Source organism: Prionailurus bengalensis, chromosome C1 (genome assembly GCF_016509475.1).
Source record: "Prionailurus bengalensis isolate Pbe53 chromosome C1, Fcat_Pben_1.1_paternal_pri, whole genome shotgun sequence".
In the NCBI taxonomy this organism is placed as follows: domain Eukaryota; kingdom Metazoa; phylum Chordata; class Mammalia; order Carnivora; family Felidae; genus Prionailurus; species Prionailurus bengalensis.
The window spans coordinates 159,702,228-159,725,938 of NC_057345.1; the positions used below are offsets into that span (position 1 = coordinate 159,702,228).

Consider the following 23,711-nt stretch of genomic DNA (forward strand, 5'->3'; position numbering starts at 1 on the left):
ATTCATCCTGTTGTTTATCCCACTGTCACGACAACTGGAGATGCTCTGGGTGGTGGCTACTCTGTCCCAGAGTGCTACTGGGTCCCAGTTTGAAAACAAGCCAACTCTGTGCTGGATAAGCAAAACAAACATGAACTAAAATAAGCCTAATGTTTTCATATGATGAGATTCTTGTAGTTGCTTGTTATTGCAATATAACCTGGATTACCCTTACTGAAAGAGAAATTGCTATGAGGAATGGGATTTTTTGTAACAAAAAAATAAAATATATGTCAATGGTTTAAGAGTTGAAGGTAGATAGCAAGAAAGCTGGTATTGAAGGATGAAAGGGAGATCTATGTTATCTAAGGACAAAATATTGGTTAAGCTGTTGTCTGCAATAATTTATAAGATGATAAGATACCTAATGAGAGGGTTGGAAAACAGAATGTGTTGCCCGCTGTTGGCTGCATTACACAAGGTATTACAAGAGAAGATGAACTCAGAGAAGAACTGACCATTTTGTAGCAGGAATAAACAACAACACAGTCTAGAAATTTGGGGAGTTGAAGAGTTGGAAAGTGCAACTTCTCTCAACCACAATTACTAAAAGATAAAACTGAACAAGCTTTGAGTAACATTAAACTCAGCCTTCTGGCAAAGATGAAATGAGATTACGGTCTTGATGTCATTGTTAAAACCTCTGAAAAGACTTTGTGAAAGTACTTGTTTCAGAGTAAAGATCAAACTAAGGGTGTGGCATGCAGTATATCCCTTCAGTTGGACAAAATGGTTGTGGAAAAGAAACTAAAATTGTGGCTCTCACACTGAGGTCTGATAAGCTTAATTTACCTGCAAATAAGTGGAAAGAGAGTCCTGGAAGCTAGAAAGCAATGATACAGAGAAAATTTAAGAAGAATGTCTAGAAAAGAGCTGTTGTTAGAGCTTTTGAAACATGGAACTGACTGAACACCAATAGAAAAAAAAGTCTTACTATATTTTCAAGAGAGTTATTCAAGAAACTATGAATCAGGATATTAGAAGTCTGTGACTCTTCAGAACTTGAAATGACTTGGTAAGCATATATTGAAAAAAAAAGTAGGCTGTCAGAGAGCTGTGCGGCTCCCAAGGAGACAAGTAGTATAATGGAAAAGGAACATCTTCCCAGAGCGTGGAGCCACAGACCACAAAGAGCAATGCACAAGGGAGATCCTCCCAAGAAGTAGAATCTGGACCTAATCAAGAAATACACACCTATCAGATAAAGGGCCTTCAAATATCTTGCCAGGCACATTTCAGAATTGCTGTCAATCAATAACTGTTGTATTTCTTTAATTTTTCTATTTTCCAAATGGAAGTGTTTATTATAGTCACTTAGATATTCACGTTTTATGTTTTTCTATGTAGACATTTTAACTAAAGTTAACATTTTCCTCTGTAACAGGTTTTTAAAAAATAAATATTAATTCTTAAAATGTTTACAAAATCACTTTATATTTCTGTTATTTGAGTGTTCTAAAGAGAAGTAATCATTAAAATAAAACCCCCAGAGATTACCGACTTTAGATGTAAAGCAGAAGATGTCAAAGTTAAGTAAAATATTTACCTGAAAGGATTATAACTATGGTAAGTAAAATATACATAAGCAAGTAATAAAGGTCAATGAGAAAATTTGGATGAAATAAAACTAAATGTTTTTGGCCTAAAATGTTTGAGAATTTCTATCTGAGGTCGAATATTTTATTTCAATGTTAGTTGTTTATATTGACCCATATATTGACTCAGATACTCTAGTTTGTTGCCTTCAAAAAATAGATTATATTTCTTTTGCCATCCATTTGCTAGTACATTTTCTAAGTTTCCAAACTAGTTGTATCATCTGGATTCTTTAAAAGAATCATAATTATGTAACTTTATCCTCAGGGTTTTCTTTCCTTATATAACATTTGGGTTGTTTTAAGCTTATTTTTTTTTTCAATGACCTTTACATTTCTTCAGATCAATACTCTTCACTTTAATTTTTCCAAAGGGGATATCCATGATGAATGATCATGTACAGATAATTCCATCACCTTGGAGACCCAGATATACACAGATTGGTTGCTTGCCTGGAATGGACATTATAGGCAAGCAATTTCTCCTAAATGTTCTTGTTTATTTGAAGAGTTTCTTCAAAAAAATTGCTTCTCTGTAATTTTCCACAATTATTTATAAAATAAGAACCTATGGTTCTCATCTATGTTATTATTACTGTGCAGTAACTCTGCTACTGATAAAATTTGTCATGCATAATTTTATTTCTCTAAAGGATGATAAAAACAGGCTCTTTCAAATCTGTTAGGGAAATTATTCTCTTGGTTCTTCTATGTCTTTTCTTCTCTTTGATGCTTCAGGATATCAATTTGGTTTTATAGAGGAAAATAAGACAAATGCTGCATGGTAGCTAGCAGGTGGGTCTCCTCTCATATATGTCATCAGGCATTTCCCATACCTGTTTTGTAAACTCACTCTTATTTAGTCTGGTAGGTTAGGGGATTTTTTCAATTTACCCTAATATTGAAGTGCCCTTCCCATACCTCACCTATCCCATAATTCGTCTTACCAATTCCACCTACAGGGTGCAAAAGAGTCAGCACGTCAGATTAAGACCCTGAATTGGTGGACAAGGAAGGGTAAGCCTGTCAACTAATTACTCTTGTGATTGAGAAAAACATTTGTAAAAGTACTTGTTCTTGTTGCAAATAATCTGAAACAGATAAATACAGAGAATTGAGTGAAATGTCCATTGCCCAGCATTTCTGATAAGATAGAAAGATGAGAGAACATTTGAGAATATGGGCACAATTTGAATAGATGCCTCAAAGGTGAAGTTGATTATATTATTACCATTGGTATTCATTAAGAAGTTAAACACACACACACACACACACACACACTGCCCTCCTCCTGGCCCCTGACCCCAGGAATCCCTGTTTATTGGTCTATTTCCTAAAGCTCATCCTTCCCTTTTCTCTCTCTTTAAAAATGTTGTTTTCCTGGGGCGCCTGGGTGGCTCAGTCACTTAAGTGTCCAACTTCAGCTCAAGTCATGATCTCAAGGTTTGTGAGTTCAGGCCCCATGCCAGAATCTCTGCTGTCAGCATGGAGCCCACTTTGGATTCTCTGTCTCCCTCTCTCTGCCTCTCCCCTGCTCATGCTCTTTCTTTCTTTTCTTTCTTTCTTTCTTTCTTTCTTTCTTTCTTTCTTTCTTTCTTTCTCTTTCTTTTTTTCTTTTCTTTTCTTTCTTTCTTTCTTTCTTTCTTTCTTTCTTTCTTTCTCTCTCTCAAAAATAAAAACATTTAAAAAATGTTTTCCTCCTGATCTCTTCTCAGTTTTCAGCTATTTTGTGAATTTAGCTATAATTCCTTAGACTCTTTTAATACAATCTCAATATTATCAACTTTTTATCCAAGAAATATTTTTAAACAGCCTGCTGTTCCTAAAGCCTTGCCTTAGGTACTAGGTATGACACAAAGTGGAGAATTGAGCTAATATTTTTAGTTCCTACCATGAGTAAGAAGATATTGTGCTTGGCATTTTATCCACATTATCCTGTTTAATTCTTACAGGAACCTTATTGGACAGATACTATTTCCCCATTTTACTGATGAAGAAATGAGGCTCACAGAGGTTAATTGGTGCAATGTCACATAGTCAGCAAAGGAATTGGGATTTAAACCCTACTTTAAATATAAATAAAATATAAATAAATAAATATAAATAAACTTTAAAGATCTGTCTTTAGTATTCTGCTGTATCGAAAATGACTGAGGCAACTGCAATGCTGTAAATGTTCATGAACCATATTTCTAGGCAGACTTAAATAATTGTTAGAATGAAGGCGCCTGGGTGTCTCAGTCGGTTAAGCGTCCAACTCTTGATTTTGGCTCAGGTCATGATCTCACAGTTTGTGGGATAGAGCCCCACATTGGGGCTGCTTGGGATTCCCTCTCTCTCTCCCTCAAAATAAATAAACGTTTAAAAATAAAATAAAATCTTTTTTTAAAAAAGAATGAAGTAACAGGAATGCCATGGAGGATAAATTCCATCTAGGAGGTCAAAGAAGCTTAACAGAGAAGATGGCGTTGAAAGTGGCCTTTATGGATGCATAGAATTTCATTAAACAGGTAAAAAAAGATAGTGAAGGAGCAGCAGAAGAAAGGGGTGATTGGCTATAGAGCACACACTGTATCCAGGGAATGGATGCCTTTAAACGCCAAAAGTTTACCTTCATAGACAACGAGCCATCACAGGAGTTGGAGCAGGGAAGTGATGTTCTCCATGCTGAGTTTTGAGGGAAAGAGCCCTGCATCACTGTGAAGGAGAATGAAATTATTATTTTAATGGTGCACATGAGAAATAATCAGGGTCGGAGAGAAATGGAGGAAAAACTGGGGGACCACGAAAAGGTGCTCAAAAGCCCAGTCTGTTGGATACCGGAGGTGAGGAAAGTGAGGTTATTAAAAGTTACTGAGGAAGGGTGCCTGGGTGGCTCAGTACATGTGGGGTATGGTTACCTGGGGTTGTTAGATTAGGCAGTCCAACGTCACTGACTGAGGGATTTGAGGATTCGGTGCAGCTCTTGGTGAATAAGAAGTCAGAGGGTGAGTGAATCGGCCAGGCTGGGGAGATGCAGGGCAGGAGATGAAGGTTAAGCTGACAATCTGGGGGCAGTGTAGCAGAAGCAATGTTACTCTCTTTCTATTTAAGAGTTTCGTCTTCTCAGAGGAGCCATGAGCAATGGTTGCAGGTCCCCAACCAAGAATCCCTAACGCAGTAGAAAGTCTGGCTTAGTGACAGTTCCTTGATAGTCTTCTTCCATTTACTGCTTCCACATCCACCTCCATGAATGTGCTCCCAGACTGGGCTCTTAATTCATTTTCTTTCTTATTGTTACCTTCCTTACAAGCAAACTGAACTATAAAGGGTAGCAAGAGGGAGAATTTAAAAAAAATTTTTTTTTAACGTTTTATTTATTTTTGAGACAGAGAGAGACAGAGCATGAACGGGGGAGGGTCAGAGAGAGGGAGACACTGAATCTGAAACGGGCTCCAGGCTCTGAGCTGTCAGCACAGAGCCCGACGAGGGGCTTGAACTCACGGACTGTGAGATCACGACCTGAGCCGAAGTCAGACGCTCAATCAACTAAGCCACCCTGGCGCCCCGCAGGAGGGAGATTTTAATGGGATGGGATGGGATGGTTCTGTATTTGATTGCAGTAGTGTTTATACATATTCACACATGATAAGATGAAAGAACCACACCCATGTTTTACCAATATTAGAGTCTTAGTTTTGATATCAGACTATGGGGTTATAAGATGTAAACATTGGGGGAAGGAAATGGGGTTGTCTCTGTATTATCTCTACAGCTTCCTGTAAATCTGTAATGATTTCAAAATAAAAAATTTCGTTTTTAAATTTCTTTAATGTTTATTTATTTTTGAGAGAGAGACAGAGTACAAGTGGGGGAGGAGCAGAGAGAGGGAGACACAGAATCCAAAGCAGGCTCCGGGCTCAGAGCCATCAGCACAGAGCCCAGTGCAGGGCTCAAACCCATGAATGGTGAGGTCATGACAAGAGCCAAAGTTGGACGCTTAATGGACTGAGCCACCCAGGTGTCCCTAAAAGCTTTTTTTTAAAAAAGGTAGGTGAGAGGTGACTGGGTGGCTCAGTTGGTTAAGCCTCTGATTCTTGATATTGGCATAGGTCATGATCTCATGGTTCGTGAGATTGAGCCCCTTGTGGGGCTCTACACTGACAGCATGGAGCCTGCTTAAGATTCTCTCTCTCCTTCTCTCTGCCCCTCCCCTGTTCATACTTGCTTGCTTGTGCTCTCTCTCTCTCTCTCTCTCTCAAAATAAATAAATAAACATTAAAAAAATTAAAAAGAAAAGGTAGATGATTCTGTACGGACAATCTCTCTGTGATATCTTTGATTTTGACCTGTTGACTGACAACAAATTTGGGGCCTTTCTCAATACCCCTTTAATTGTGTGAAGGTTGTGCTTTTCACCTTGGTTTCAGTTCTACTTGCTTTCTGATCTGGTTGGCTTGCAATTCCAATAACACTCTGTTGCCACCATTATATATATTTTACTATTTTGGAAAGGATAGAAAGATATACTATAAATAAGATATAATTGCATATGTTCACACATATATATAGGTTTATAGTATACAGCTTCATCAGTCAAGAGGTTTAATAATGACTGGATGGGCTTTTTTTTTTTTTTAACTCACTATCCACATGTTTATGTAGGCTCTATATTCTTGTATTTTTCTATCCAAAGACCCGGAAGCATATAATCTTGCACATCTTTACAATAAAAAAACTAAAACAGTACCTGTAATGATTGCCCTAAGATGATTTAACAAGCAAATGAATGATCGGGCGCCTGTGTGACTCAGTCATTAAGCATCTGACTTCAGCTCAGGACATGATCTCACAGTTTGTGAGTTCGAGTCCCACATCAGGTGAACTCGAGGCCCACTTCAGGTGAGTGAGCACGAGCCCCACTTTAGGTGAGCACAAGCCACACATTAGGTAAAAATGAGCCCTGCTTCAGGGGAGCCCTTCTTCTCCCTCTCTCTCTCTCTCTGCCCCTTGATCACTTGTGCCCTCAATCTCTCTCTCTCTCTCTCTCTCTCTCTCTCTCTCTCTCTCAAAAAAAAACAAAACAAAACAAAAAAAGGGGCACCTGGGTGGCTCAGTCACTTAAGCATCTGACTTCAGCTCAGGTCATGATCTCACCGTTTGTGGGTTCGAGCCCCGCAGTGGGCTCTGTGCTGACGGCTCGGTGCCTGGAGTCTGCTTTGGGTTCTGTGTCTCCCTCTCTCTCTGCCCCTCCCGTGCTAGCGCTCTGTCTCTTTCTCTCCTTCAAAAATAAACATTTAAAAAATTTTTTAAAAAAGTAATTAGCACTGCAATTATAGTATAAAGCACAATTGGCTAGTATAATAAAAAGAAAATTATAAATGTCGTATAGTGAAAAAAAACTTAAAAATCTTCCTAGGATTGGAGACATTGATATTATGTTTAAAAAACTTTAATGTTTATTTTTGAGAGAGAGAAGGAGCACAAGTGGGGGAGGAGCAGAAGAGAGAGGGAGACACAGAATCTGAAGCAGGCTCCAGGCTCTGAGCTGTCAGCACAGAGCCCAATGAGGGGCTCGGGCCCATAAGCCGTGAGATCGTGACCTGAGCCGAAGTCAGAGGCTTACCTGACTCAGACACCCAGGGTCCCTGATATTATATTTTTTAAGTTTATTTTATTTGGGGAGAGAGAGAGAGAGAGAGAGAGAGAGAGAGAGAGAGAGAATCCCAAGCAGGCTCTGGTCTGTTAGTGTGGAGCCTGATGTGGGGCTCGAATCCATGAACCATGAGGTCATGACCTGAGCCAAAACCAAGAGTTGGATGGTTAACTGACTGAGCCACCCATGCGCCCCTGATCACTGATATTATTGAGGAGTATGGACCTTGATGAAGGGGAAAGGGAAGCAAAGATATGAGAGAAGGTGGGCATTTGGAAGACTGGTGCTAGAAGGAATAGAAGGAAACTAGTTAAAACATAGACCTTTCTTCTGCTTACTTTGGGTTTAATTTGCTCTTCTTTTTCCAGTTTCTTAAGATGGAAACAGATTTTTAATTTTAGATCTTTCTTCTTTTCTAATAGATTCATCCAATGCTATAAATTTCCCTCTAAAGCACTACTTTCACTGCATCTAACAAATTTTGATAAGGTGCGTTTTTATTTTCATTTAGTTCAAAATATTTTAAAATTTCTCTTCAGATTTTTTTGACCTGTGTGTGATTTAGAAATGTGCTATTTAGGCACCTGGGTGGCTCAGTCGGTTGAGTGTCTAACTCTTGATTTTGGCTCAGGTCATGATCCCAGTGTCATGGGATGGAGCCTCACTCCAGGCTTTGTGCTCAGCACAGAGCCTGCTTAAGATTCTCTCCTCTCCTCCTCCTCCTCTTCTTCTTCTTCTTCTTCTTCTTCTTCTTCTTCTTCTTCTTCTCTCTCTCTCTCTCTGTCTCTTTCTCTCCCTTTGCCCCCCCCCCCTTTGTCTCTTCTCTCAAATTAAAAAAAAAAAGAAGTTTGTTGTTTAATTATTTGGGGATTTTCCAGTTATCTTTGTGTTACTGATCTCTAATTCCCTGTGGCCTAAGAGCAAACATTGTCTGCTTTCTGTTCTTTTAAATTTGTTAAGGTGTTTTCTGTGTTTTATGGCCCACAATGTCTCTATCTTGGTGAATATTACACGGGAGCTTGTGAAAAATGCATATTCTGCTGTTGTTGGATGACGTAGACTGTATATGTCGATTATATTGTCTGGTTGATTGGTGCTGTGCAGTTCAGCTGTGTTCTTACTGATTATTTGCCTGCTGGATCTGTCAACTTCTGAGAGAGGGGTGGTGAAGCCTCTAACTGTGATCGTAGATTCATCTGTTTTTCCTTGAAGTTCTATCAGTTTTATCTCACATAATTTGATACTCTGTTTTGTTAGGCACATACACATTTACAAATTGCTATGCCACAGTGCTCTTGTAGATCCAGGTTTCTGACCTATATGATTCTCCTTCTCTCTACAGAACTTCTTTCAACATTTCTTGCAAGGCAGTTCTTTTGGACAACAAATTCTCTCCATTTCTGTTTGAGAATGTCTTTATCTTCCTTCACTTTTGAAGAATAATTTCACATGGTACAGAATTCTAAGCCAGTGGGGATTTTTCTTTCAAATTTAAATATTTCATTTCACTCTCTTCTTGCCTTGAATGGTTTCTGAGGAGAAGTCAGATGTAATTCTTATCTTTGTTCCTCTTTAGGTGTTCCCCCCCCACACCCTGGGTTTTTTCTTTATCTTTGATTTTCTGTAGTTTGAAGATGATGTGCCTAGGTTAGTTGTTGTTAGTTATCCTGCGTGCTGTTCTTAAGCTTACTGGATCTATGGTTTGGTGTCTGACACTAATTTGGAAAAATTCTCAGTCATTATTGATTCAAATATTTCTTCTGTTCCTTTCTCTCTCTCTCTCTTCACCTTCTTGTATTCCCATTTTGTAGTTCTCCTACATTTCTTGGATATTTAAAATTTTTTTTAAATGTTTACTTGCTTTTGAGAGAGAGAGACAGAGACAGAGCATGAGCAGGGTGGGGGTGGGGGGCGGGTAGCAGAGAGACAGAGACACAAAATCTAAAGTAGGCTCCAGGCTCTGAGCTGTCAGCACAGAGCCAATGCGAGGCTCAAACTCACGAACTGTGAGATCATGACCTGAGCCGAACAAAGTCTGTTGTTCAACTGACTGAGCCACGCAGGCACCCTGCTTAAACATCTTTTTTAAATTGAGAGAGAGAAGGAGAGAGAGTGAGAGCACACAAGTGGGGTGGGGGGCAGAGGGAGAGGCAGAGAGAGTGAGAGAATCCCAAGTAGGCTTTACATTCAGGGAGAGCCCCATGCAGGGCTCGATCCCACGACCTGAGTTGAAATCAAGAGTTGGACACTCAACGGACTGAGCCACCCAGGAGCCCCCTTGAATATTTTGTTCTGCATTTTTCCCCCAGTCTTTGTTCTCTTTGCTTTTCAGTGTTTCAGGGGTCTATTGAGATCTTCTCTAGCTCAGAGATTTTTCTTCACCTGTGTCCAGTCTACTAACAAGCCCATCAAAGGTATTCTTCATTTCTGTTAGAGTTTTTGATCTCTAGCATTTCTTTTTGGTGCTTTTGTAGAATTTCCATCTCTTTAGAATTCCATCTCTTAGAATTCCAATCTCTTTCATTGCCCCTCCGATTTTCCATACTGTCTACTTTACCCATTAGAGCTCTTGGCGTATTAATCATAGTTGTTTTAAATTCCCAGTCTAATAATTCCAACATCTCTGCCATATCTGGTTCCAATGCTTGTCCTGTCTTTCCAAGTTGTGTTTATTACCTTTTGGTATGTCTTTTAATTTTTTCTCGATAGCCAGACATGATGTACTGGGAAAAAGAAACTGTTGTAAGTAGGCCTTTAGTAACATGGTGGTAAGGTGTTGGGGGAGGGGAAGTGTTCTACAGTCTTACGATTAGGTCTCAGTCTTTTAGTGAGCCTGTGCCTCTGGACTGAACTTCAGAGGTTTTCTCAGTCTTTTTCTCACTCTTTTGTGGAACAAATGGCTACAGCTGGTATTTCTCTTCCTCAGGTCAATTAGGCTCTGATAACCCCAGCTGGTTAGGCTTGGCTTAACTAATGTCACCCTAGGGCAGGCCTTGTTAAGAACACTATGTTCTGATGCATTTCAAAAGGTTTCTTTTCTGCTCCTCCTGCCAGAAATAGGAGGGATTTTTCTCTGATACTTACTTTGGGAACACGATCAAGCCGCTGGAGGTAAATCTCATAATATTGTGGGTGCCCCTGGTGACAAGGTCCCCCTGGAGTTTTTAACTCTCAGACTTGTCCACACTGAGCCTCCAGCAATTTGTCAATTCCAATTCAGCTTTTCTATCCCCTCAAGGGTTCCCACAGGCTTTTCTCCTCCTGAGTCTCTGCTTTAGTCAGTTGCGCCTTCCTGTATTTGCCTCTCAAGTGTTGGGGGGGCGGTAGTTTGCCCTGTATCCTCCCCTCTCTTATCCAAGAAGACTTGTTGTTTTTCAGTCAGTTCAGCTTTTTACTTGTTCAGTTCAAGTGATGACTTTCAAGCTTCTTACTTGTGGAAAGGAAAAGCAGACGTCCCAGAGCATAGACTTGAAAATCCGATAATCTTCTACTTAGCTATTGGATTGTAGGTGAGTTATTTAGCCACTCTGGCCTCAGTTTTCTCATCTCTAAAATGGGAGTTATAAGGGCACTGACTTCTATGATCACTGGGGGGCTTAAATAAGTTAAAATGGAGACCCCATGATACTTTAGATCCTGCAAATATCTTCCCACATTTGGTTATCTGTGTATACTTTGCATTCTGCCCATAATGTTATTCATGGAAGAAAAATGTTTAATGTTTGACATCAAATTATTTACTTTGTACGTTACACTTTTGGGAAGACTTGTTTAAATCAGTAAAGAGTACTTGGAAACCTAGTAGAAAAATGGGCACAGGGTATCAATAGGCAGTTCACAGAACCAGTAATCTAAATGACAAATATCTGTGAAAGAAATGCTCTACCTCACTAACAGGGAAATACAAACTGAAAGCATAAAGAGATACTATTTAGAGCTGCATTTTGGTGGTACCAAGCAAAGATTAATGTACATACTTGGTGACCCAGCTATCCCAACCCTCAATATATATTCCAGAGAAACATTTGTGCAGGAGATGGATAGGAGGTGCGCAGTACTTTCTGTTGTTCATCACGGAAGAAAAAGATGGATAGCAAAGTAGAAGATACACACTGAATGAATGCTGCAGCAGTCAGAAATAATGAGCTAGATGTGCACATAGCATGAGAGATAATTGTTCAAAACCATGGTGTCAGGTGGAAAAAACGAGTAAATATCTATGGTATAAGCCATTTATATAAATTAAGATTTTACACACATAGAAAACTATAATCCTTCCAGTTTTATTGAAATACAATTAACAAAATTGTATATATTTATGGTGCACAATGTGATATTTTGATACATGTATATGTTGTGAAATGATTACCACAATTAAGCTAATTAACTATTCCTCATCTCACGTAGTTATCATTTGTGTGTGTGTGTGTATGTGTATATGTGTGTGTGTGGTGAGAACATTTCAGATCTACTCTCTTAACAAAGTTTAAGTATATAATACAGTATTATTAGCTATAGTCACCATGCTATACGTCAGAGTTCTAGAGTTTATTCATCCTAATAACTAAAACTTTCTATGATTTATAATTTAAAAGAATAAAGTAACATCCAAGGATAATCACAAAGACATTCTCTACTTACCTATATCTGGGGATAAGGGGAGGACAGAGAGGGAAATAGAGGAATTGGGGATGCTGGAAACAAATAAATGAAAGATGGGCCTTGTGTAGTTGAGGGATTATCCCAACTCTATGACCTTAAGACCACCTATCCCACAAAGGAAAGCATCCTTGAGTTTTGTAAGGATGATTGGTGTTAGCCATTGTAACAACAGTTACTGGCATTGATAGGTAATAATGTGAGGAAAATATGGATGAGGATGATACAAATTTTATGAAACAAAAATATTTTATATGAAGTTAAATTAAATAAACATTTCTCAAATCATTCTGCTAACATTTAGTTGGTTAATGCCAAATGCAGTTTCAAAATGCAGTTTTACAATGTTTCAAGACATGATAGCACTCTATATTTTCCTTTTATGCTTGTCACTATTATTTTTAAAAATTTTGATGGAGAACATACAGTCAGAAAACAGAAAAGTACGCAATTCATAGCTGTCTACTCTAGTGAATGATCACAAAAGAAACATATCATCACCCAAGGCAAGACATGGAATAGTACCAGAGAAATCAGAAGTCCCCCTATGTTCTACCCCAAATCCTACATCCTTTCTCCTCCCCATGACGTTTCTGTCTTCTGGTACCATAGCTTTTGTCTGTTTTTGAACTTCAGTTTAGCACTTTTAAATGCCCTAGTACAGTAGGATTTTGAAAAACAATCTAAGGCTGAAGATTAGATTTATACCTGAGACTTCATTTTGTAAGTGGTGTTTTTAAAAAATTTTAGTTTCCAACGTCATTACTACTATAAAGAAACCACTTTTGTGTGTTAGCTTTGTATCTTATGATCTTATCAAATTCATTTATTAGTTCTAGGAGCTTTTTATAGCTTTCTAGGGATCTTCCCTGAGGACAATCGTGTCATCTGTGAATGGGGGCAGTTTTTTTCCTTTCTAATTTGTATACCTTTTATTACTTTTTATTGCCTCGTTGCAGTAGCTAGGATGTGGAGTATGGTATTGAATAGGAATTGTGACAGCAGACGTCCTTCCCTTGTTCTCAATCTGAAGGAGAGGGTATTAAGTCTTTCACCTACTAAGTAAGTTTGATGCTAGTCCTAGGTTTTTTGTAGATTTCCTTCAATAGAAGTTTCTTTTTCTTTCTGGTTTGCTGAAAGCTTTAATTATAAATAGATGTTAAATTTTGTCAAATTCTTTTTCTCCATCAATTGATACTATCTTCAGATTGTTGATAAGATGGATTACATTGACTGACTTTTGATTATTGAAGCCAGCCTTGCGTTTCTAGGATAAACCCCGCTTGGTGGTGGTGTACTGTTTTTTTAATATCTATGCTGGATTGGATTAGCTAATATGTCATTGAAGACTTGTATCTATGTTTATGAGAGATAGTTTTAGTTTTCTTGCGCTGTCTTTGTCAAGGTTTGGTATGATAGTGTTGGGAGGTGTTCCCTCCTCTTCTGTTTTCTGGAAAGGCATGTAGAACTTGTATTATTTCTTCTTTAAATGTTAGATGGAATTTAGCAGTGAAACAATCTGGGCCTGGAAATTCCTTTTTCACATAGCCTTAACCATGGATTTAATTTGTTTAATTGTTGTAAGACTACTTAGGTTGCTTATTTCATTTAGGGGGAGTTTTGGTAGTTTGAGGTTTTTAGAGAATTACTTCATTTTATGTAATTTTTGCATTTATAAGCATTGAGGTGTTCATAGTGTTTACTTATCCTATTAATGCATTTTGAATCTACAGTGGTATCCTCTCTTTCATTCCCAGTATTGGGAATTTGTGTCTTTTATCGTTTTTCTTTTCAGTCTTACAAGATGCTTATCAATTTTATCGTTATTTCCAAAGAACTAGCTTTTGGTTATGTCGATTTTCCCTATTCTTTTTTCCTGCTTTCAATCTCATTAATTCCTGCTGTGATCTTTATTATTTCCTTCCTTCTGCTTTATTTAGGTTTATTTGATTTTATTTATTTATGTTTAGTTTATTAAGGTGGAAGCTTAGATAATTGGTTTGAGATCTTTTTCCTTTCTAATATAGGCATTTAATGTTTGGAGATTTTCTGGGTTTTTCTTCCAGTTATTGACTTTCGGTTTAATTCCATTATGGTCAAAGAACATATATTATATGACTTAAATTCTTTTAAATTTGTTAAAGTTTATTTTATGACCAAGGATATGGTCTACCTTAGTGAATGTTCTATGGACACTTGAATACCTATTCTGCTATTGTTGGATGAAGTATTTTATGAATGCCAATTAGATAATTTGGCTGATGGTGACTATTCAAATCAGCAATTTTATAATCTTGCTGATTTTCTGTGTACTGTTTCAGTCAATAGCTGAGTGAGGAGTGTGAAGTCTCCAGCTATAACTGTGGATTCATATATTTCTCCTTTCAGTTCTGTTAGTTTTTTGTTCATGTTTGAAGCTCTGCTATTTGGTGCATACACATTTAGAATTGTTATGTCTTCTTGGTGAAATGCTCACTGTATTATAATAGAATGACCCTTTTTATGCCTAATCACTTTCTTTGTTCTGAAGTCTACTTTGTAATAATATAATTAATAATGCCACTTAGGTTTTTTTCTGTTTTGAAAATGTGTACACAGTATATTTTGTTCCATCTTTTTGCCTCCAATTTGTCTATATCATTACATTTGAAGTAAGTTTCTTGGGTATAGCGTATAATTGGGGCACTTAAAAAATCATTCTGATATACGTATTTAGACCACTTACATTTAAGGTAATTATTAAGGTGCTGAGATTTAGGTTTATAATTTTAGTACTTGCCTTCTGTTTGTGAGTCTATGTTTCTGGTTTCAGCCTTGTGAGATCCTGAGCAGAAAGCCTAGAAATTCCTTCCCAAGCTTTTAACTTACAGAACCATGAGATAATAAATTTGTGTGATTTTAAGCTGCTGATTTTGTGATAATCTGCTATGCACCAATGGAAAACTAATATAGGTCTCCTCCCACATGGAGTCAGTACTGGCCTATGTGACCAATAGAATCTGGAGGAAGTGACAGCGTATGACTTTGAAGTCAACCTCATAACAGCTCTGTGAAGGGGAATGGAGAGAACAAAGCTCTCCTGCCAACAGCCAGGATCATTGTCTAGCTACATGAGTGAGCCACCTTGGAAGTGGATCCTCTAACCCCAAACAAGTCCTCAGATGTCTGTAGCTCTGGCTGACATCTGATCACAACCTCATGAGAAACTCTTGGCTATAACCATTTAGCCCAGTCTCCTGAATTCCTGAGCACAGGAACAGTAAGAGATATAAATGATTATTGTTTAAGTCACTCACTTTTGGGTCATTTAATGCAGCATTAAGTAACTAATATATGGCCTATTGTATGCTAGGCCCTGTTCTACATGATAGGAATATAGCAATGAGTAGAGCCAAGTGCCTTCTGTCATGGAGTTTACGTTCTACTTTAAGGGAAGAGATGGAAATTATATAAGTAGGTGAACATATGCTTTGCCAGGTGTTAATAAGTGATGACAGAAAAATAAATCAGAGTGAGAAGGTTGGAAGTAATGGTGAGATTTCTGTAAGATGGTCAGGAACACCTCTTTGATAAATAGAAATCTGAAAGTGACCTGAAGTAAGGGATCAAGCTACACAGATATTTTGGGGCAGAACATTCTAGCAGAGGGAGCTTCAAACATAAAGACCATGAGACTGGGGGTGTTCATAGTGAGTATGAGGAATTGCTGAAGATGTGAAAGTTCTGTCTCTAGTTTTAATTGCTACACTTCTAGAATGTTTGGAATGACAGTTGCCAGATTAAATATACAAATCCCTGTTAAATTTGAAGTTCGGATAAATAATAATTTTTGTTGTTAGTATAAGCATGTCCCAAATATTGCATGGAGACACTTACTAAAAAATATTAGTCGTTTATCTGAAATTCAAATTTAACTAGGCATCCTGAATTTTTATTTGCTATATCTGACAACCCTATTTGGAGCAAAGGAAAATCTGAAGACAAGCAGCTAAAATGATTACGATGATGGAAAACACATCTCTTTGGAGGAATGATGAAGAGGTTCATATGTATATTCTGAAATGGAGAAGGCTAAAGGATTGCTCCCATCCCTACCCCCAAATTAAGGCAACACAGTAGAATAGAAAGTGCACAGGATAGAAGACTAGTATAGTTAACCACCTCCTGGACAGCTTCCCTCAGATGTTTTGCAGGCACTGGAAACTAAATAATCTCCTGAATCTATGTGTGTCTTTGGACAAGCACCTTCATAGGTCAAATAAAACCACAGTGCCAGTTTATATCTGAAATCCCTTTTGTCTCCAATACTCTGTGATTCAATGAATGGATAGAAATTGCACAATAACTTGTTTTTTTCCATCTACACAGAGAATAGAGCAAGAGTTGATGAGTCTTGCAAGGACTTGCAAAGAATTGATTAAATGTAAGGAAGAACTTCTTAACTGAAGGGCAATTAGACACTGGAATGGCTTTGCATGGGAGGCTATGGAATCCTGCCCCCTCAAGATCTTTAGGAGAAGGCAGACGCTGTTATGGGTAACATAGACTCCCAAAGCACCATCTTGGAGTGGGACAATTGAACCAGGTGGCTTTCTTGAGGTCTAGATCCTGGGGATGATTCCTTTTTGGTCTAGAGAAGTGGAGGGAAATGACCCTTTATTCCTCTTTGGAGTTGATGCTGGTTCTCTAAGACTTATGATACTAATGTAGCCCTCAAACAGTCTTTCAAACGTGTCCTTTTTATACCTGAATCAGAATTACCTAGGATGACTGTTCAAAAATGCACCCAGACTTAGTGACTCTAGAAGAAGTTACCCAAAATATGCATTTTAACAAGTTCTCTAACTAGTCCATGTGCATACTGCAGCTTGACAGCCATAGTCATTGAGAAATGAGAGGCTTTCTTGTTCTGCCTACAGATGGGCCTTTGAGACATATGTAGTTTTGGATGTGCTGATTGAGACCCCTGCCTAAGCTTGTTCCTAGAGGGGAGATACATGGGCTAAGAATGGGACTAGAGAATGGAGATGCTGAAGGCTTTAAAGAGGATTTTGGTTAGGATATCCCAGGCCAAGTAGAGAAGTATAGGAGAGGGAATGAAACAGGGGTTCACTGCATCCTAACTTTTGACAGGAATTCCCATTACAATAAAAAAACTATGTCTTGAAAACATGTTTGTGCCTCTTTGTTTTATCTTCTTGAAATTTTTTTTTTTAATTTTTTTTTTTCAACATTTATTTATTTTTGGGACAGAGAGAGACAGAGCATGAATGGGGGAGGGGCAGAGAGAGAGGGAGACACAGAATCGGAAACAGGCTCCAGGCTCTGAGCCATCAGCCCAGAGCCCGACGCGGGGCTCGAACTCACGGACCGCGAGATCGTGACCTGGCTGAAGTCGGACGCTCAACCGACTGCGCCACCCAGGCGCCCCTTGAAATTTTTTATCCAAAAGAAGGATTTTGTTCCCCCATTACATAGTCAGAATAGATTGAGGACCCAGAATATCCCAAGCAGCTATGCGATGGACAACCGTGTCTTCTCAAATATTTTTGGGAAGAACAAATGGAGCTGGTAAAAATCCAATAGAAGAAGACCTCAGGGTCTCCTAGGAGGCAATTCAATGTAATTTAATACAATAACAGGAATCCAAAGGCACCCAGCATTCCCAAGTTCTACTTTGATCCTGCATTTCAAGAGTTGTTGTGGAAGTCCTTGATGAGGAAGAAGTGGGAAGGAAAGACTCATGTAGGCCATTCCAGATATCCCCTCCATGGTCATTGGAGATTCTGTTGGAGCAGGTCCCTCTAGCCAACCAAGTAGGCTACACCTCAGCTCTGTTTTCACTTTTGGAATCTTTTCCAGATTCCTGCCAAGCTCTGAATTGCTTACCCTTCTCCTTCTCTTGGCATTTACATGTATTTCTGTTTCAAGTTTGGCTGTCTTCAAGTGACTTCCTGCCTCAAACCTCCTCTTGCCTTTCCAGACTCTTTCACCTCCTTTCTAGGTAGATGTGGGACAGATAATGGCTTCCCTGGATTTTGTGTCTTCTGCCTTAGGTACAGAACCCTGAGCTTGTCTATATGTGGCAGTCGACTTGGGGTTGGGGAACAAGCCTGCTTCTTGCATACTCTGAGCTCTGAAACCTGCCACTGTTTACTGTTTGGGCATCTCAACAAGTCATTTAAACCCAAACGGAGTAAACTCACCTTTTAGCCCACATCCACAAAACTGGCCCCAGAGTGGACTGCAGCTAGTCTTTGCCTTTGGTGATTTCAAATTGATTCTAAAAGTTTCTTCCAGTAGATTTACGCAAAATAAATTTTTCCCTTGGCAGAGCAGCTTGGTTTGATTTGGGTTATTTGACTACAAAAGCCCAGAGGCCAAGCATTTATTTAGAAATATTAGGAATCAGCAACACAAATGAGATTGAGGTTTTGTGAAAAGTTAAAGATTTCTCATTTAGGGAGGGAGTTCACAAAAGACCCCATTAGCCAAGCCTCACCAGTAATTAGTCTGATTTCTCAGGCAAGAGGCAGGCTAATTGACTGCCATCCATTCCAGAGGCCTAGAGACACTTTAAAACCTACCACCCATTGAAGAATATCTTTGGAGAATTTCCTGCTGCGTCGAAAGTCTTTTCTTATTAACTAAATGTTCAAACTGAGATCAATATATGAAAATATGAACAAAATGACTGATTATAAACGTGCCCTTTCAAATAGCAACTCATGGGCCTGTTATGACACTCAACTATAGAGAATGAAAAGGGGCTGGTGTTTATTAATCAATACTAAGGGGTACATATTATTGCCCAAGTTTAATAGAAGAGGGAACCGATGCTCAGAGAAGGTAAATAACTTTCCCAAAGTCACATGATGAGTTCATTGCAGAGCCAGGATTCAATGAATTAAAGCGAGTGTGGTTTCCACAACCCACCATAGAGGTCAGGAACAAAGCAGTGCTGAGTTAGGAGTGTCGGAAGCTGGCTGATTGGCTGGCTATCAACAGATTTGCAGGATGGGCTAGTTGTCACCACATGATCTCTCCAGGACAGAATCCACTAACCGGGTATATATGATAAGTAAGGCCAACGTTGAAGCCAGTGTAGGTGAGCCACCTGGGTCTAATGCAGAAAGAGGGGTATTACCCTCCTTCTCCCTTCCCCGCCCCTCCCCCCGACTCTGGTTTGTTCATGCCTTCAGGATTTCTTAGAGGGGAGTTAATTACTTAAAGACATTTTATTTTTTAATTGTTTTAAAAAATTTTTTAATGTTTATTTTTGAGAGAGAGAGAGAGAGAGAGAGAGAACAAGTCAGCAGGGGAGAGGCAGAGAGGGAGGGGGACACAGAATCCAAAGCAGGCTCCAGGCTCTGAGCTATCAGCCCAGAGCCTGACACGGGGCTTGAACTCAGGAACTGCAAGATCATGACCTGAGCCATGCTTAACTGACTGAGCCACTGGGTGCCCCTATTTAAAGGCATTTTGATTTTTTTAGAAGTATTTGTTGGAGGCCAGAAAGTTTGACCTAAGTGAAGGGATTGATAATTCTTATAGCAGAGATTAGGCTTTTGTGGTAAAATTGTCCAAGACACACAGCCCTTAGATCAAATAAAGTGTGTGTGTGTGTGTGTGCGCGCGCGCACGCGCGCGCGCACGCACACATGCACCTGTCCTTATTAAACAGCAGAGGAAGGTTTGAGCAGACCTTGATGTTAGTCTGGGGAAGCTCCTTGGAACACATACAGTGTGCTTTACGTAGTTTCTTGATTAGGCTTTCTCCCACACCAAGGAACCTTTCTTTTTCCAGCACAAGCCATGACCCCAATACTGCATCCCCTGGATGCCCCTGTCCTCTGACTCCCCAGAACCTTTATACTTCTGTGAAACTGCATCTGGCAGCATCACCGAGTGGGGGAGATACAGCATCTTCATAATCATAACACTTAATGGTTGGAGAGCTCTTACCATGCCCTGGCCCATGACCTGAACGTCATGCCCTCCACTGAGCACTTGCTAGGTGCTGCCTCACTTCATCTTTGTAACAGAACTTTGCAGACTGTTCCTCCACAGAGAAGGAAACTGAGACTCAGGGGCAGAGTAACTTGCCCTAGGGGTCACGGCTGGTAGTGGCAGAGCCAGGATTTAGACCAAGGTCCACTGGACCCCCATACTACACTCAATTTCTATGTTATGCTGCATCTCTACTTTTTTGCTCAAACAAGGGAATTCAATGTTTATTTATTTTTGAGAGAGAGAGAGAGAGAGAGAGAGACAGAAAGAGAAGGAGACACAGAATCCAAAGCAGGCTCTAGGCTCTGAGCTGTCAGCATAGAGCCCAATGCGGGGCTCAAACTCACAAACCGTGAGACGTGACCTGAGCCAAAGTCAGTGCTTAACCGACTGAGCCACACAGTTGTCCCTTAAACAGTGGACTTTAAAAAAATTTTTTTTTCCAACGTTTATTTATTTTTGGGACAGAGAGAGACAGAGCATGAACGGGGGAGGGGCAGAGAGAGAGGGAGACACAGAATCGGAAACAGGCTCCAGGCTCTGAGCCATTAGCCCAGAGCCTGATGCGGGGCTCGAACTCCCGGACCGCGAGATCGTGACCTGGCTGAAGTCGGACGCTTAACCAACTGCGCCACCCAGGCGCCCCTAAACAGTGGACTTTAAAATCAGTATGTGTTTGTTGCAAAAATAGAAAAGGTACATTTCTATATTTCTTCATTCTACTCCACTTGCTTTAACATTTGCATGTTTCTTCCCAACTCTCTCTATATACATGCATATAAAATAATTCAGAGAGAGGCACCTGGGTGGCTCAGTTGGTTAAGCATCCAACTCTTGATTTCGGTTCAGGTCATGATCTCACATTTTGAGTTCAAGCCCCTCATCGGGACTCTGCACTGGCAGCATGGAGCCTGTTTGGGAGTCTCTGTCTCCCTCTCTGTCTGCCCCTCCCCTGCTCAAGTTCTTTTTTTCTCTCTCAAAATAAATAAGTAAACATTAAAACAATTTTAAATCGTTCAGAGAAAATTGTTATATATATATATAATCTACATCTACAGTTATATATCTATCTGTGTGTACACACACACACACACACACACACACACAATGTAATTCTTTTCTGAACAGGGTAAAAGTAAGTTGTATACTTCATGGCCCTTTACTCCTAAATATTTCAGTGTATATTTTCTAGTAGGAGTATTCTATTACATAACCATAATGCCTGATGAAGTGCTTTTATCTAATCTACCCTCCATATGTAAGTTTTGTTAGCTGACCTGTCAATGTCCTTTATAGCATTTCCCTTCAGTACAGGCTCCAGTCTGAAGTCAGGTACCACCTTTGACTGTCATGTTCCTCTAGCCTCCTTTAATCTGTCTTTTATGATGTTGATCTCCTGTCTGCCCCACACCATTTCTTTTTCTTCACAAATTTGTATATCATCTTTGTGCAGGGGCAATGGTAATCTTTCCAGTATTATTCCAACTTTAAATATCTGTATCACATGCCATTTTGTTTTATAGCACGTCCCTCATTTGTGTTTGGTGTTTCCTCATGTTTACATTGGTTATATAATCTCAGCCAGAATGCTGCCCAGGTGAGGTGTGTTCTGTCCAAGGTACCACATCTGGAGCCACATGATGTCATCTGTCCCATGCGGATGATAATTTGGACCACCTGGTCAAGGTGTTGTACAATTTCTCCATTGCTTGTTGTTTTTTCCCCTTCCTTGACACTAATAGACAATATATGGGGAGTCACTTTAAGACTACACAACTAAGGGGCACCTGGGAGGCTCAGGTGGTTAAGCATCCAACTCTTGATTTCGGCTCAGGTCATGATCTCACAGTTCATGGATTCAAGCCCCATGTCGGTCTCCATCCTGTCAAGGTGACTCCAAGGGTATTTGATCTAAGTACTAATAGAATTATTATTTGCTGAAATGAGGAAAATCAACAATTTGTTTTTGGACATGTTAAATGTGCCATTCCTTTTAGATAACCAAATGGAGATGTTGAGCAAATCATTGAATAACTAACTGAGTCAAGTATTTAGGTGTGAGCTCTGGGTTAGAGATAGAAATTTGGGAGTTGAGGGCGCCTGGGTGGCTCAGTCGGTTAAGCATCTGACTTCGGTTCAGGTCACGGTCTCAAGGTTCATGAGTTCAAGCCCCATGTCAGGTGAGGTCAAGTCCTGCTTCAGGATTATCTCTCTCCCTCTCTCTCTCTCTCTCTCTCTCTGCCCCTTATGGGATTCTCTTTCTCTCCCTTTCTCTGCCCCTCACTCACTCATGCTCTCCCCCTCTCTTTCAAAAAAAAAGACAGAAAGAAATTTGGGAGTTGGCAGTGAGTATATGGAGTTTAACAAAATAGGTTTTATTTTTTAATGTTCGTTTATTTTTGACAGAGAGAGAGAGAGAGAGAGAGAGAGAGAGAGGATGAGTGGGGGAGGGGCAGAGAGAGAGGGAGACACACAATCTGAAGCAGGCTCCAGGCTCTGAGCTGTCAGCACAGAGTCCAACGTGGGCTTGAACTCCCTGACAGCGAGATCATGACCTGAGCTGAAGTCGGACACTCAACCGACTGAGCCACCCAGGCACCCCAAAATAGGTCTTATTTTTTAGAGCACTTCTAGGTTCACAGAAAAATTGAGCAGAATGTACAGAGAAGGCCCATCCCTTGTCCCCATACATTCATTGCTTTCCCCACTATCAACATTGCAGAGCCTGCTTGGGATTCTCTTTCTCTCTCTCTCTCTGCCCCCTTCCACCCTCTCCCTCTCTCTCAAAATAAACAAATAAACTTGAAAAAAAAAAAAGACTACACAACTAACATCAGACCAGCAACCCTTGTAAGAGCACTTTTCCCGTGCCGAGCACTGTGGGTTACAGACATGGCCTCTTTTCATCCTGGGGAGGCTCCTTTCATTTCTCATGACCACAAGCCTGTCTTCTCTTGGCTCAAAGCCCTCCCTTGCGGAGACCGTATCAGGAGTGGGATCAGATCTGCAGTTGCTAATGCTGTGATTAGGCAACTGCAGATGGAACTGGAGCAGAGAAAAAAAGGAGAGAAGAAATGTTAATTACAGGGTCCTGTTGAGAGGGGGAGACTGCCTCCAGAAGCCTGGCTCAGCTCCAGGAAAGGGAGAAACAGACTGGAGGGGATGGAGTAAAGGAGTCATAGTCACTGAGCTGCACTGGTAAAGTCTGGCCTGGTTCTGTTAAACTGAGCCCCTGGCCTCTGACTCTGTGGGCCCAGAACCTTGTCTGCAAAATTCTCAGTGGGCTGCAGCATCCTGGAACATCTGAGGAAGGATGCCCTCTGGAGTGGGGCCAGCAGTCACCAAGGCTTCTAAAAAGACCATAAAATCCAACAGTCTCATGACAAAGAAGAACAAATCCCAACCTTAATTGCTTCAGAGCCCCAGAAGAGCCACTTGAGCTCCTGTTCAGACCCCGGCGAGGCACAGCCATTCCAGGACCGAGTGGATGCCAAGGTGCCTGACAGAGCTGAGCTGAGCTGTGCTGGAAACACACAATTCTCCAACCATTCACTGAGAAATTCTGCCCAGGACTCAGGGGACCAGGTTTTCACCCAGCTCTTCTGCAAAACAGAGCAAAGAAGTAAATAAAAGTGTCTTCATTATTAAATTCTATTGTATGAACCCCAAATGGGCCTTTGACAGGACCCACCTTTGAGTGGTGGGTCCTGTCAAAAACCAAACTCTACAATGAATAAAACGAAACGGAAAGATGAGCTTATCGCAAGGCTTTT

The 23,711-nt window shown here is 40.0% G+C and overlaps 1 pseudogene; it reads right to left on the reverse strand.

Moving 5' to 3' along the window:
• Positions 1–21,346: 21,346 nt before the first annotated feature.
• On the reverse strand, positions 21,347–21,444 carry LOC122482307 (annotated as a pseudogene).
• Positions 21,445–23,711: the final 2,267 nt, after the last annotated feature.